A 13,585-nucleotide genomic window follows, 5' to 3' on the forward strand; every position below is an offset into this window, starting at 1 on the left:
AACCCTCCTCCGTCATGCTGAGAATATCGTTGGCTGATGAAGACTGACTGCCTACGCTCTTCTAGCCTTCGGTGACCATTGCTGATGATTTTTCCACTGAATATTCAACCGTTGGATGTGACCGAATCCTGGACCAAGGTCGTTTTAATTGGTAGCCAAAGACGCTATCCCTAGACCACAGGGCATCCTTAGTTCAATAAAATCTCTCTAATTTTGTGAAATACGTGTTTCGCAATGAGTTTTCAAAGAAGCATCATGATTAACCAAAGTTATGTCGGTCCCAAAAGTTTTAACAACAAGATGAGCAATTGCGATCCATATGAAGTGCTTAACTACCAGCCATGTTCATTCGATACCGATGGATATGTAGCCTGCAAGCTACAGACGTGACAATCGCTTACAACAAGGTTATTCGATTAATGGAAAACGAGATAAAAGGTTCTCTGATTGAGAGATTGTCTGGCTTAAGGTAACAGCTGTACTCGAAAAACGTTGAGTGGAGTACAGCCCTTAAAACACGTGAAAGGTCACAAAGCTCAAACTGGAAGTATAATCGGCAAAGCTTACATGCTTTCAAAGGGACCAATTGGAGGGCGACCGCGATCACCTTAGAGGTTTGCTGTAATGTACACTTGCTGTCCGAGGAGTGACATATAACAATAATATGAAATCGATAATAATTTACATTCCACTAGCAATTAGGGAAAATTTAAACTCTGTTTTATAGACAAGTAGGTGAAAAACCTGTAGGGCCCAGGTATTAATTCTGTAATATTTCTATTTGACGCGAAAACAAAAAAATGAAATTTATTCGTAGCCTAATATCGAAAATGTTTGATTTCTGCGTATTCGTGAAGAAAATCTTTTAAAATATGAAACAGTCATACAAAGAAATTTCCATAATGTAGAACTGTATAATTACAGTGTCCCCGACTGTTTCTGAAAGCTAGACGCTGTTGCTTCATACGTCTATAACGCAGTTTTGTACAACCTTCCATGGCAACGCCTCTTCATGGCTCTACAGAATGCTATTATTTTCGCCTATAGCCGTTTGCGTCTCGTAGTTGAAAGTTGTCAAAGGCACAACCAGACGACAGGGAGTTCCTGAAATTGACTCGACTCTAGGAGTGTCATAGTGAATAAATGTATTAAAACTTTTTGCAAGAAGCCTACGTTCTTCACACATATCAATGTTTATGACTTCATATCTCTAGATATATGTGTCGTACAGTGATATATTTATGTTGGTACATTCTGCGACATATGTGGATACTTTCTGCGAAATATGTTAGTAATGGGGTGAGTAGCATAGAAGCAATCAATTTAAAGGTCAAGAATAATGCAGTAGTTTTCCCTGCATCTCATTGTTTATGACACAATATCTCCTGAAGTAGGTAGATGGATCTTACCCCCATCCGCGCTCCACCACTCAGCGACTGTTGCCTGTCAGCGATGGATATCTGTACCAGGCGTGTTTAAATTGGTCCAGTGGTTTAGGAGAAGATGTGGGACGTACATAAATACAACCAATTTTATAATGTGCACGGGTTGACTGCAGACTTACATAAAATACTGAATCACACTTCATTGCAGTAAAATAAGGAAATGAAATGATTATTGACCTACACTTGGTGCCAAAATGTAGGAAACTAAAATGATAATGCACAGAGCTGCAAAATATTTACATTTCTTACAATATCTAAGAAATTATAAACACCGACATTGAATGTGGACCAGTTTGCCTGGACATGGACACAATTCATTAGTCAGGTATGTAGTGCACGACTGTAGCCACTTTCTGTCATAACTCGACGTGAGTTGGTGTTATGTGCAATCATGGGCCTTGCGAGTGCATTGCTTCCTCCCGAATCTCAGTGTCAGTTGGTTGACATCTATCACAACTTTACAGGTGGAACTCCGAGCGTCTAAACAGGTGACACACTACCTGCCTACGTACTCTTCAGGTAAAACGGCTGCACAGTAACCGACGCGGTGTTATTGTCCTCGCAGCCAGCGGATACCTGAAAGTTCATAACGTACACATCGCATCTGTTGTTTACTACCATGACCCTTCTCATTGTCTATGTTGTATTCGGAATTTAGGGTCATACGAGGCGAAACAGGTGGGTGCCTAAAGATTCAAGCATAGAACAAAAGTAACGATCGTTTGACTCAGAATCTCACAGGGTATCATTGTAAATCTGAATGAATGCAAGGATCAGCGAAAAGTCTGAAAACTCAGTAGAAATGACAAACCTACAGAAGGCAAAGTCAGGACGCTTTTGGATACTTGGATTCGTCTCATAATCCTCCGACTCATCGCTCACCCATCGTCACAAAGGGTACCAGACTCTTCAGCGTGAACTACCCTTGAGGCTGCCTGCACCGACAGCTCTGTACATTTTCCCCCAACTTCGTACATCAGGGTGATGAATTTCCTGCCACATCCATTTAGTCATTGGTAGACTAAGTTTGCCGTGACACCCAGTCAACGTTAGTATCTAGGTATTTACCTCTGCCGGTTTTGTTATAGAGTGACAAACTTTCCAAATTTGCTTTGAGAAGTTCCTGGGCGGCGGCTAGCGTGTAACATGAGAACATCAGCTACAGGAGAAACGTACAGACTTACGACCATTTGGCCATAGGACAGATTCCCGTATGTACGAAGGTGAGTCAAATGAAAACCTTAAATTTGTAATAACCAATCGAAATTTCACGCCGTTATCCTGTAAGTTGGTAAGCGTGCTACAAGCAGCGTGCAGCATAGTGCAGATGCACACATACCGTCGCAGTATCCGTATAAAGATGTCCGCCCACTTGCGACTTGCATCAGGGAAGAACAGGGTTCGGTTATACTGTTTTTGCGTAGTGAAGGTGTGACAGTTATTGAAATTCATCGACGAATGAAGGTTCAGTACGGTTTCGCATGTTTGTCACAGCAGCAGGTCTACAAGTGTAGTAGGAAGTTCGCAAATGGCGTGACTTCAGTGGAAGATCCTCCTCGTCCAGGTCAGGCACAACGAGTTGTGGCTCCACGGAACATTACAGCAGTTGAAGACATAGTGAAGGAAAACCGACGAGTGACACTGATTGACATTGCAGCACGTTTACAGATTAGTCATTGGTCAGCACACTACACTGTGCATGATGTGCTCCAGTTTCACAAAGTGTCTGCCAGATGGGTGCCACGGCAGCTGACTCCTGAAATGAGAGAACGACGTGTTGATGCTTGTGAAGAACTTCTTCGGCGCTTTGAACGAGAACGTGATGGCTTCCTTGCAAGAATCGTTACTGGGGACGAAACCTGGGTTCAATTCCACCAACCGGAAATGATGAGAGCGAGCAAGGAATGCCGCCATACCTCATGACCAAAACCAAAGAAGTTTGGAACAGAACCATCAGCAGAGAAGGTTATTTTGACTCTCTTTTGGGATGAAAAGGGCATTATTTTGGAGCATTACATGCCTAGAGGGACCACTGTCACCAGTGAATCATACACGGATCTCCTAAACAATCATCTGCGGCCTGCAATCAAATCAAAGCGACGTGGATTGGTGTCAGCAGGTGTCCTTTTGAAACATGACACTGCAAGGCCCCTCACTGCCCGTACAGCAGTTGCAACAATCACAGACCTGCATTTTGAGTGTCTTCTTCATCCACCATACTCACCAGACCTTGCCCCAAGTGATTTCCATATGTTAGGACCGTATGACACAGTATGTTAGGACCATATAACATAGTACTAAGCGTAACAGGCGTGTAGAAACAATTGAAAGATTTGAAAGGAAATAAATCATCAGGTCCGGATGGAATCCCAGTTAGATTTAACAAAGAGTAGCCTGCGACATTGGCCCCTCATCTAGCTCGTTGTGTTCTTGTGGTCTTCAATCCACAGACTGGCTCGATGCAGCTCTGCATGATACTCTAACCTGAGCAAGCCGCTTCATTTCCGAATAGCTTGTGCAACCTGCATCCTTCTGAATCTGCTCAGTGTATTCATCCCTTGGCCTGTCTCTACGACTTTTGCCCTCCACACTTCCTTCAAAAAGCAAACTAATGATCCCTTGATGCCTCATAACGTCTCCTACCAACCGATCCTTCTTCTATTCAATTTGTACCATAAATTCCTCTTCTCCGCGATTGTGATCAGTACCTCCTGATTAGTTACGTGATCAACACATCTAATCTTCAGCATTATTCTGTAACACCACATTTCGAAAGCTTCAATTCTTTTCTTGTCTAAGTTGTTTATCATCCATGTTTCATTTCCATCCGTGGCTACACACCGTACAAATGCTTTCAGAAAAGACCTCCTGACACTTAAATCTAAACGGATCTTAACAAATTTCTTTTCTTCAGAAACGCTTTCTTTGCCATAGCTAGTCTACATTTTATATGTTCTCTACTTCGACCACCATCCGTTATATTGCTCCCCTAATAGCAAAACACATCTACTACTTTTAGTGTCTCATTTCTTAATCTAGTTCCTTCAGCATCCCTTGATTTATTTCGACAACATTCCATTATCCTCGTTTTGGTTTTGTTGATGTTCATCTTATATTCTTCCTTTAAATGTTCAAATTTGTGTGAAATCTTACGGGACTTAACCTCTAAGGTCATCAGTCCCTAAGTTTACACACTACTGAACCTAAATTATCCTAAGGACAAATGCACACATCCATGCCCGAGGGAGGACTTGAACCTCCACCGGGGCCAGCCACACAGTCCATGACTGCAGCGCCTAAGACCGCCCGGCTAATCCCGCGCGGCTTCTTTCAAGTCACTGTCCATTCCGTTAAGCTGGTCTTCAGGCCTTTTGCTGTCTCTGACTGAATTGCGATGTCGTGAGCCGACCTCAGAGTTTTTATTTCTTCTCCAATGGATTTGAAATCCTACTCGAAATTTTTTTTTCGTTCCTTTACTGCTTGCTCAATATACAGATTGAATAACATTGGGAACAGGCGACAACCCTGTCTCACTCCCTTCGCCTTCACTGCTTCCCTTTCACGCCAATCGACTTTTATAACTGCCTTCTGTTTCTTGTGCTAATTGTAAATAGCCTTTCGCACGTTGTATTTTACACCTGCCACCTCCAGAATTTTAAAGAAAGTGTTCCAGTCGAAATTGTCAAAAGCTTTTTTTTTTTAAGTCCACAAATGCTAGGAACATAGGTTTGCCTTTCTTTAACCTATCTTTTAAGATAAATCGTGGAGTCAGTATTGCCTCGTGTGTTCCATCATTTCTACAGAATCCAAACTGATCTTCAACGAGCTCGGCTTCTACCAGTCTTTCCTTTCTTTTGTAAAGAATCCGTGTTAGTATTTTGCACCCGTAACTTATTAAACTGATAGTTCTGTAATTTTCACAACTATCAACACCTGCTTGCTTTGGGACTGCAATTATTATATTCTCCTTGAAGTCTGATGATATTTCGACTCTCTCACACATCTTTCTCATCAGATGGTAGAGAGGGCTGAACCTCCCAAGGCTATCAGTAGTTCCAATGGATTGTTGTCTACTTCCGTGCCATTCTTTCGACTTAGGTCTTTCAGTGTTCTGTCAAATTCTTCACGCTGTATCATATCACCCACTTCATCTTCATCTACGTCCTCTACCACTTCCATAATATTGCCCTCAAGTTCATCGCCGTTTTATACATCCTCTATACACTCCTTCTAACTTTCTGCATTTTTTTTTTTTTAATTTGTGTTACGTTCCTATTGGACCAACCTGCTGAGGTCATCTGTCACTAAGCTTATACACTACTTAAATTAACTTACGCTAAGTACAACATACACACCCATGGCCGAGGGAGGACTCGAACCTCGGACGGTGGGAGCCGCGCGTACCGTGACGAGGCGTCCTAGACCGTGCGGCTTCCCCGCGCTGCCACCTTTGTGCTTTCCCCTCTTTGCTTAAGACTGGTTTTCCATCTGAGCTCTTGATATTCATACAGGTGGTTCTGTTTTCTCCAAAGGCCTCTTCAATTTTCCTGTAGGCTATATCTATCTTCCCCTTCTGATATCTGCCTGTACATCCTTAAATTTGTCCTCTAGCCATCGCCACATAGCCATTTAGCACCTTCTGTCCATCTCATTTTTTGAGACTTTTGTATTCCTTTTCGCCTACTTCATTTACTGCATTTCTATATTTTCTTCTTTCATCACTTAAATTCAATATCCATTCGGTTACCCAACGATTTCTGCTAGCCCTCGTCTTTTTACCTACTTGATACTCTGCTGCCTTCACTATTTCATCCCTCAAGGCTACCCATTGTTAAGCAACAGAACCCAGTATGCTGTCCTCGACGGCCCCCTGCGGGTTCGGGGGTAAGAATAGGCCCACTGTATTCCTGCCTGTCGTAAGAGGCGACTAAAAGGAGTCTCAAACGTTTCGGCCTTAATGTGTTGGTCCCCTAAGGGGTTTGACCGCTACCTTTCAAAATTTTCTGTTAGTGCGTACCATTTGGGGAAGGACGCCTTACGTGGCGTATTATATATCCATCTTGCCCTAAGATCTGGCACACCCGATATTGTCACGGAGTTAGACTTCCATCGAGCTTCCGGCCACATTGGCTGCAGTCTGTTCCGGGTAGCATACATTCCCTCCATTGTGCACTTCCATCTTGGCCCTCGTGATGTAGATGGATATTTCGACACCTGACATCCAGCACGGTAGCCAGTCCATTGTGGTGGGGTTGTCATGTACCCTCTTGGGGGTAGCCCCCTGACTACACAGGGATCTCACTGCTGATACCTGAGCTGCTACCTCCCCACATATGCCGAGGAGTTGATGCCTATCCCTCTGGGGCATCGGGACTGCCGGCAAAGGCCATCCAGCCAGGTGGTCTTTGCTGCAGCTGGGTGGCGCCCGTGGGGAGAGCCCCTTGTCGGAGTGGGTGGCATCAGGGCGGATGACCCGCAATGAAGTGTGGTACATTATCTCTCGCTGGTGAGCCACCACCAGCAGTCTCTAAATGATCGAGGTCTAACCTCAATGGGAAGAAATACGATCCGAGATCATTTCCCTCCCTGGCCACTCCATGGGAAGAACGCATGGCTAAAGACAGCAGAGGAGATTATTCACCCCGGTACCTTGTCTGTACGCGGGTTGATGGTGAATCTTTTATGCCAACCAAGCCTTTAGTTTTTTGTGGTGCATTTAGAGGACAAGTTCGGGGAGGTGGATGGTTTGTCCAAAATGCGCTCTGGGTCAGTTCTCATCAGAACAGCATCCTCTGCCCACTCACGGAGGTTGCTCACTTACAACAAGTTGGGGGATGTTTCCATCACCATCACTCCCCATAAAAGTTTAAACATGGTCCAGGGTATTATCTTCGACAGGGATCTTCTTCTACAGTCCGACAATGAACTATGCACCAACCTAGAACGACGAGGTGTTCACTTCGTCCGGCGCGTCCTTCGGGGTCCGAGGGATAATCAGGTGGCCACTGGTGGCTTCATCTTGGCCTTCGAGGGTGATGTCTTACCCGAAAAGGTCATGGTGATGGTTTACCGATGTGATGTGAAACCATATATTCCTCCTCTGATGCGGTGTTTTAAATGCTGGAAGTTCAGACACATGTAATCTCGCTGTGCTTCCAGCATCACGTGTAGAGATTGTGGACGTCCGTCGCAACCCCATAATCCATGTGCCCCGCCTCCTATCTGTGTTAACTGCGGAGAACACCATTCCCCTTGCTCGCCGGACAGTAGGATATTCCGGAAAGAAAGGAAGATGATGGAATATAAGACCCTGGACCGCCTGACCTACCCCGAGACTAGGCAGAAATATGAGTAGTTACATCCTGTGCCAATGACATCCACCTATGCCGTGGCTGCAACACCAATTCAAACCTCTACCGTGACGTCACCTACAGTTCAACCTCAGCTCTGTCAGAATTCACCGGCCCCCTTGGTTGTGGGGGGAACTTCACTCCCTGTTGCCCCTGCTCCATCTATTTCAGGAGCAACAGCCCCCCCACCATCGGGGACATCAGTTCCCCCTTCCCAGCCAGAGAAGCGTAAGACTTCTTCGGCTTCTCTCACCGGGATGGGGTCCCTTGGGGACCCCCCTTCACAAGTTCCGACCAGTGGCAACGCGGACACCCACAAGTGGCTGAAAGAACCACCAGTCCCTGGTCGTAGGGCCTCACGGTTGTCGTCCGTCCCTGAGACTGACACAGTGAAGCCCATGAAGCCTGAACCACCGAAGGCACACCAGGAGAAGCCGAAATAGAAGAAAGTTCCCAAGACCACAGACATTGCGGTGGCACCCATCCCACCACTTCCTACAAACTCTGCGTCTGAGGATGAGGTCGAGATTCTGGCGTCTGCTGAAGACCTGGATCTCGCTGGTCCCTCAGACGCCATGGATGTAACTCATGCGGGTTAACTCAAGCTGCGTAAATTGCCTTCCTAGTCCCTTCACGCCTTCTCAGCCATGCACAATTTCATACTCCAGTGGAACTGCAGCGGTTTTTTCCACCATCTAGCTGAGCTCCGACAACTTATCAGCCTTCACCCTCTCTTCTGCATTGCTATTCAGGAAAGTTGGTTTCCAGCATGTGAACCCCCGCCCTCCGTGGCTATCGGGGTTATTATAAGAACCGGGCAGCTTATGAAAGGGTGTCTGTGGCGTCTTTATATTTGTCCTTAACTCTCTTCACAGCGAGTCTGTCCCTCTACAAACACATTTAAAGGCTGTCGCTGTTTGGATGTGGATGCCACAGGCTGTTACCATCTGCAGTCTTTACCTTCCACCAGATGATGATGTTGCGCAGCATGTCCTGGCTGCGCTGATAGCCCAATTGCCGCATCCTTACCTTGTTACTGGGCGACTTCAACGCCCATAGCCCTCTGTGGGGTGGGTCGGTGGCGACAGGTCGAGGCGTCACCATTGAGCATTTATTGGCACAGCTCGATCTTTCGCTTTTAAATGATGGTTCCTTCACACACCTCAGCGTGGCACATGGCACGTACTCCGCCATCGATTTGCAGCCCTAGCCTCTTATCGTCTGTTGCCTGGAGTGTGCATGACGACCTGTGTGGCAGTGACCACTTTCTGATCCTTCTGTCACTGCCACAGCGTCAGTCGTTTGGGCGGCCTTGCTGGACCATGAACAAGACTGACTGGGACTTGTTTTCCTCCACTGCTGCTATTGAGCCTCTCTCGAGTGATGACATTGATGCGGTGGTTCAATCGGTCACCACCGGCATCGTTAGTGCCGCCGGTTCTGCCATTTCCCGTTCTTCTGGGTCCCCTCGGCGGCGGACTTTGCCTTGGTGGTCGCCCGAGATCGCTGAGGCGATAAAAGATCGCCGGCGGGCGCTCCAGCGTCATAAGCGTCATCCCTGCATTGAACACCTCATCACCTTCAAACGGCTGCGTGCGCGGGCCAGCCGCCTTATCTGCCAAAGCAAGCAGGAGTGCCGGGAGCGGAATGTGTCCGCCATTGGCCTCCATGTCTCTCCATCGCAGGTCTGGGCCAAGATCTGACGCCTCTATGGCTATCGGACCCCTGTCAGCGTCCCTGCGCTCTCACTGAATGGAGCAGTTTGTATGGACTCTGACGAAATTGCCAACAGCTTGGCAGAGCATTTTGCTCTTAGTTCCGCTTCTTCCAATTACCCACTGGCCATCTGCTCCATTAAAGAGCGGATGGAACGTCGGAGCCTTTCTTTTCGCCCCCACCATTCTGAATCCTACTATGCTCCATTCAGTGAGTAGGAATTTCACAGCGCCCTTGCTGCTTGCCTTGATACCGCCACTGGGCCAGATGGCATTCACTGTCAGATGCTGAAACACCTTTCAGTGGACTGCAGGCGACGTCTCTTCGACCTTTACAACCGTCTCTGGGTCGACGGCGAGTTACCGTCGCAATGGCGGGAAAGCATTGTCATCCCCGTTTTGAAACCGGGCAAGAGCCCTTTGGAGGTGGACAGCTACCGCCCCATTAGCCTCACCAACGTTCTTTGCAAGCTTCTCGAACGGATGGTGAGCCGGCGCTTGAACTGGGTACTGGAGTCTCGGGGCCTTCTGGCTCCGTCTCAGGGTGGGTTCCGTAAAGATCGCTCCGCCGCCGACAATCTGGTGAGCCTGGAGTCAGCCATCCGCAGTGGCTTTGCCCGGCGTCAGCACTTGGTCACTGTCTTTTTCGACATGCGTAAGGCATACGATACGACATGGCGTCATCACATCCTTTCTACACTTCATGGATGGGGCCTTCGGGGCCCTCTGCCGATCTTTATCCGCAATTTTCTGTCGTATCGTACCATCCGCGTGCAAGTTGCAGCCTCCCACAGTTGCTCCCACGTCCTGGAGAACGGGGTACCACAGGGCTCTGTCCTCAGTGTCTGCTTGTTTTTAATTGCAATAAACGGTCTCGCTGCAGTGGTGGGAAATTCTGTCTCCGCTTCCCTGTATGCTGACGACTTCTGCCTTTACTATAGCTCTATTGGCATTGCAGCTGCTGAACGTCAGCTACAGGGCGCAATCCGCAAGGCGCAGTCTTGGGCTGTAACGCGTGGTTTTCAGTTTTCAGCTGCCAAGACCCGCGTTATGCATTTCTGCCAGCGCCGAACGGTCCATCCTGAGCCGCGGCTTTATCTTGATGGCGAATTTCTTCCTGTGGTGGAGACCCACAGGTTTTTGGGTGTACTTTTTGATGCCCAGTTAACTAGGCTGCCTCATATTCGGCAGCTTAAACAGGCGTGTTGGCGGCATCTAAATGCTTTGAGATGCTTGAGCCACACCAGCAGGGGCGCCGACCGTCTACCCTGTTACGACTCTACCAAGCGTAAATCCAGTCCTGTCTGGAGTATGGGAGCCTGGCTTATGGCTCCGCTTCCCCATCTGTGTTGCGGGTGCTGGACCCAATACTACACAGCGGGATACGACTTGCCACTGGTGCCTTCTGCACCAGCCCTGTGGACAGCATACTAGTGGAGGCAGGTGTCCCTCCACTGCGGTTATGGCGCCAACGTTTGCTGGCCGCTTCTGCTGCCCTTGTTTTTAGCTTGCCCGGGCATCCAAACTATTGTCTCCTGATCCCGCAATCGGTCATCCATCTGCCAGAACGTCGGCCCTGGTCAGGTTGTACGATCACGGTCCGCGTCAAAGAGCTTCTCTCTGGGCTTAGGGTTTTCACTGTTCCACCTCCTTTCCAGGCCACTTTGCGCACACCCTCTTGGTGTGTTCCTTGCCCTTGCCTTCAGCTCGACTTGACACAGTGCCCGAAGGACTCAGTCCCTCCAGAGGCCTTCCACCGCCGCTTTTATTCCATCCTGGCCACGTATCAGGGCTTTGGCATTGTTTAAACTGACGGTTCGGTGGTTGCTGGTCGTGTTGGGTATGCGCTAACTCTAGGCGACCATTACGAACAACGTTCCTTGCAGGATGACTGCAGCGTTTACACTGCTGAGGTGGTTGCCATCTTTCGTGCCATAGAGTATATATCCGATGCTGCTCAAGTGAGTCCTACATTATCTGTAGCGATTCACTGAGCGGTTTACGAGCTCTCGACCAGTGTTTCCCTCATTCTCGTCTGGTAATTGCTATCCATGAGTCCTTGCATACTCTTGCCCGTTGCGGCCCCTCTGTGGTTTTTTTGTGGACCCCCGGTCATGTTGGTATCCTGGGCAATGAACATGTTGACTGCCTGGCGAAAGAGGCGACGAGTAAACCATCTCTGGATGTTGGGCTCCCAGAGACTGTTTTGCGGGCAGTCCTACGCCACAAAGTTTTTGCGCTATGGGACGATGAATCGCGCGAACTGACAACATGTAATAAACTCTGTGCTGTCAAGGAGACAACAGCTGTGTGGCGGTCATTCCTGCCAGCCACTCGCAGGGACTCAGTAGTCCTTTGCCGGCTCCGCATTGGCCACTCCCAGCTGACACACAGTTTTTTACTGCGCCAGGAGGACCCTCCTCTATGTCGCTGTGGGGTGGCTTTGACAGTGGCCCACATTTTGTTGGCCTGCCCCCTTTTAGCTGTGGTCAGGCAGACATTTGCGGTGCCTGATACGCTCCCTGCCCTTTTATCTGATGATGCTGCTATGGCTGGCTTAGTTTTACGTTTTATTCGGGCAGAAGGTTTTTATCGTTTACTCTGAATGTTTGTTATGTTCTTTTGTGTTGATTCTGGCCATTGGCCTACGATTTTAATCTGAGTTTATAATGCGTTTCTCGGTGGTTGGCTTTTCCTTTTTTGTTTCTATGGTCGGCCAACCACCGTCACACTCTGTGTGATTTTAGTTCGTCTTGTCTGGTCTTTGTCTAAGTTTCTCTTGCTCTGTGTCATCTGTGATCTATTCTGTTACTCGTTTTTATTCTCTGTGGGTGTTTTTAGTATTTGGAAGAAGGGACCGATGACCACAGCAGCCTGGTCTATTTAATCCCACAAACCAACCAACCTGTCCTCGACGGTTAGTGTTCATCAGAGAACTGTGATGGGACCTATGTTGTTCTCTATATACATAAATGATTTGGTGGACAGACTGACTAGCAATCTGTGGTTATTTGAAGATGATGCCGTGCTGTGTGGTACGGTGTCGAAGCTGAGTGACTGTAGGGAGATATAAGACGACTAGACGAAATTTCCAGTTGGTGTGATGAATGGCAGCTAGCCCTAAACGTAGAAAAATTTAAGTTAATGCGGATGAGTAGGAAGAGCAAACCTGTAATTTTTGCACACAGTATTACCAGTGTCCTGCTTGACACAGGCAAAGCGAGATGGGGTGCAACGAGCATGTGAGAACTGTGGTAGGGACGACGAATCGTCGAATTCGGTTTATTTGGAGAATGTTTGCAATGAATGGTTCACCTGCAAAGGAGTCGTCATATAGCACGCGAGTGCGACGTATTCTTGAGTACTGCACAAGTGCTTGGGATCCGCACCAGGTCGGACTGAAGGAAGACATCGAATCAGATTAGAAGCGGACTGCTAGATACTTTACAAGTAGGATTTAACAACACATAAGTGTTTCAGATATGCTTCGGGAACTCAAATGGGAATCCCTGGATGGCAGGTGACGTTCTTTTTGAGAAAAAGCAATGAAAAAATGTAGAGAAACAGCGTTAGAAACTGACTGCAGGACGATTGTACTGCCACCATCATGCAATGCACGTAAGGACTACGAAGAAAACATACAAGAAATTAGGCCTCATGCGGAGGCATATGAATGGTCGTTTTTTCCTCGCTTTATTTGCAAGTAGAACAGGAAATGAAATGACTAGTAGCAGTACAGGGTACTCTCCACCACACACCATACGGCGGCTTCCGGAGTATCGATGTAGATGTGATGTAGATGCATGCAAATATTTTAAACGCATTCTTCCGTTTGCATGCAAAAAATTACTCAATATCTCAATATGCACATTAATGGGGGGAGTGAATAGGTGACTAATGATCTTAACAATTTGCTAAAGAAACACCTGTCTACAGTGTGCTGAGAAGCACAGACACTAGACTACTACCAGTGTATGGAAACCCACATATCGTATATGTAAAACACAGACGACATTTCTATCCTACGTCATACTTCAACTAATTATGAAAACAAACCGTCACACAGGCCTAACAC

Source organism: Schistocerca piceifrons, unplaced genomic scaffold, assembly GCF_021461385.2.
Source record: "Schistocerca piceifrons isolate TAMUIC-IGC-003096 unplaced genomic scaffold, iqSchPice1.1 HiC_scaffold_2357, whole genome shotgun sequence".
NCBI classification, from domain to species: Eukaryota; Metazoa; Arthropoda; class Insecta; order Orthoptera; family Acrididae; genus Schistocerca; species Schistocerca piceifrons.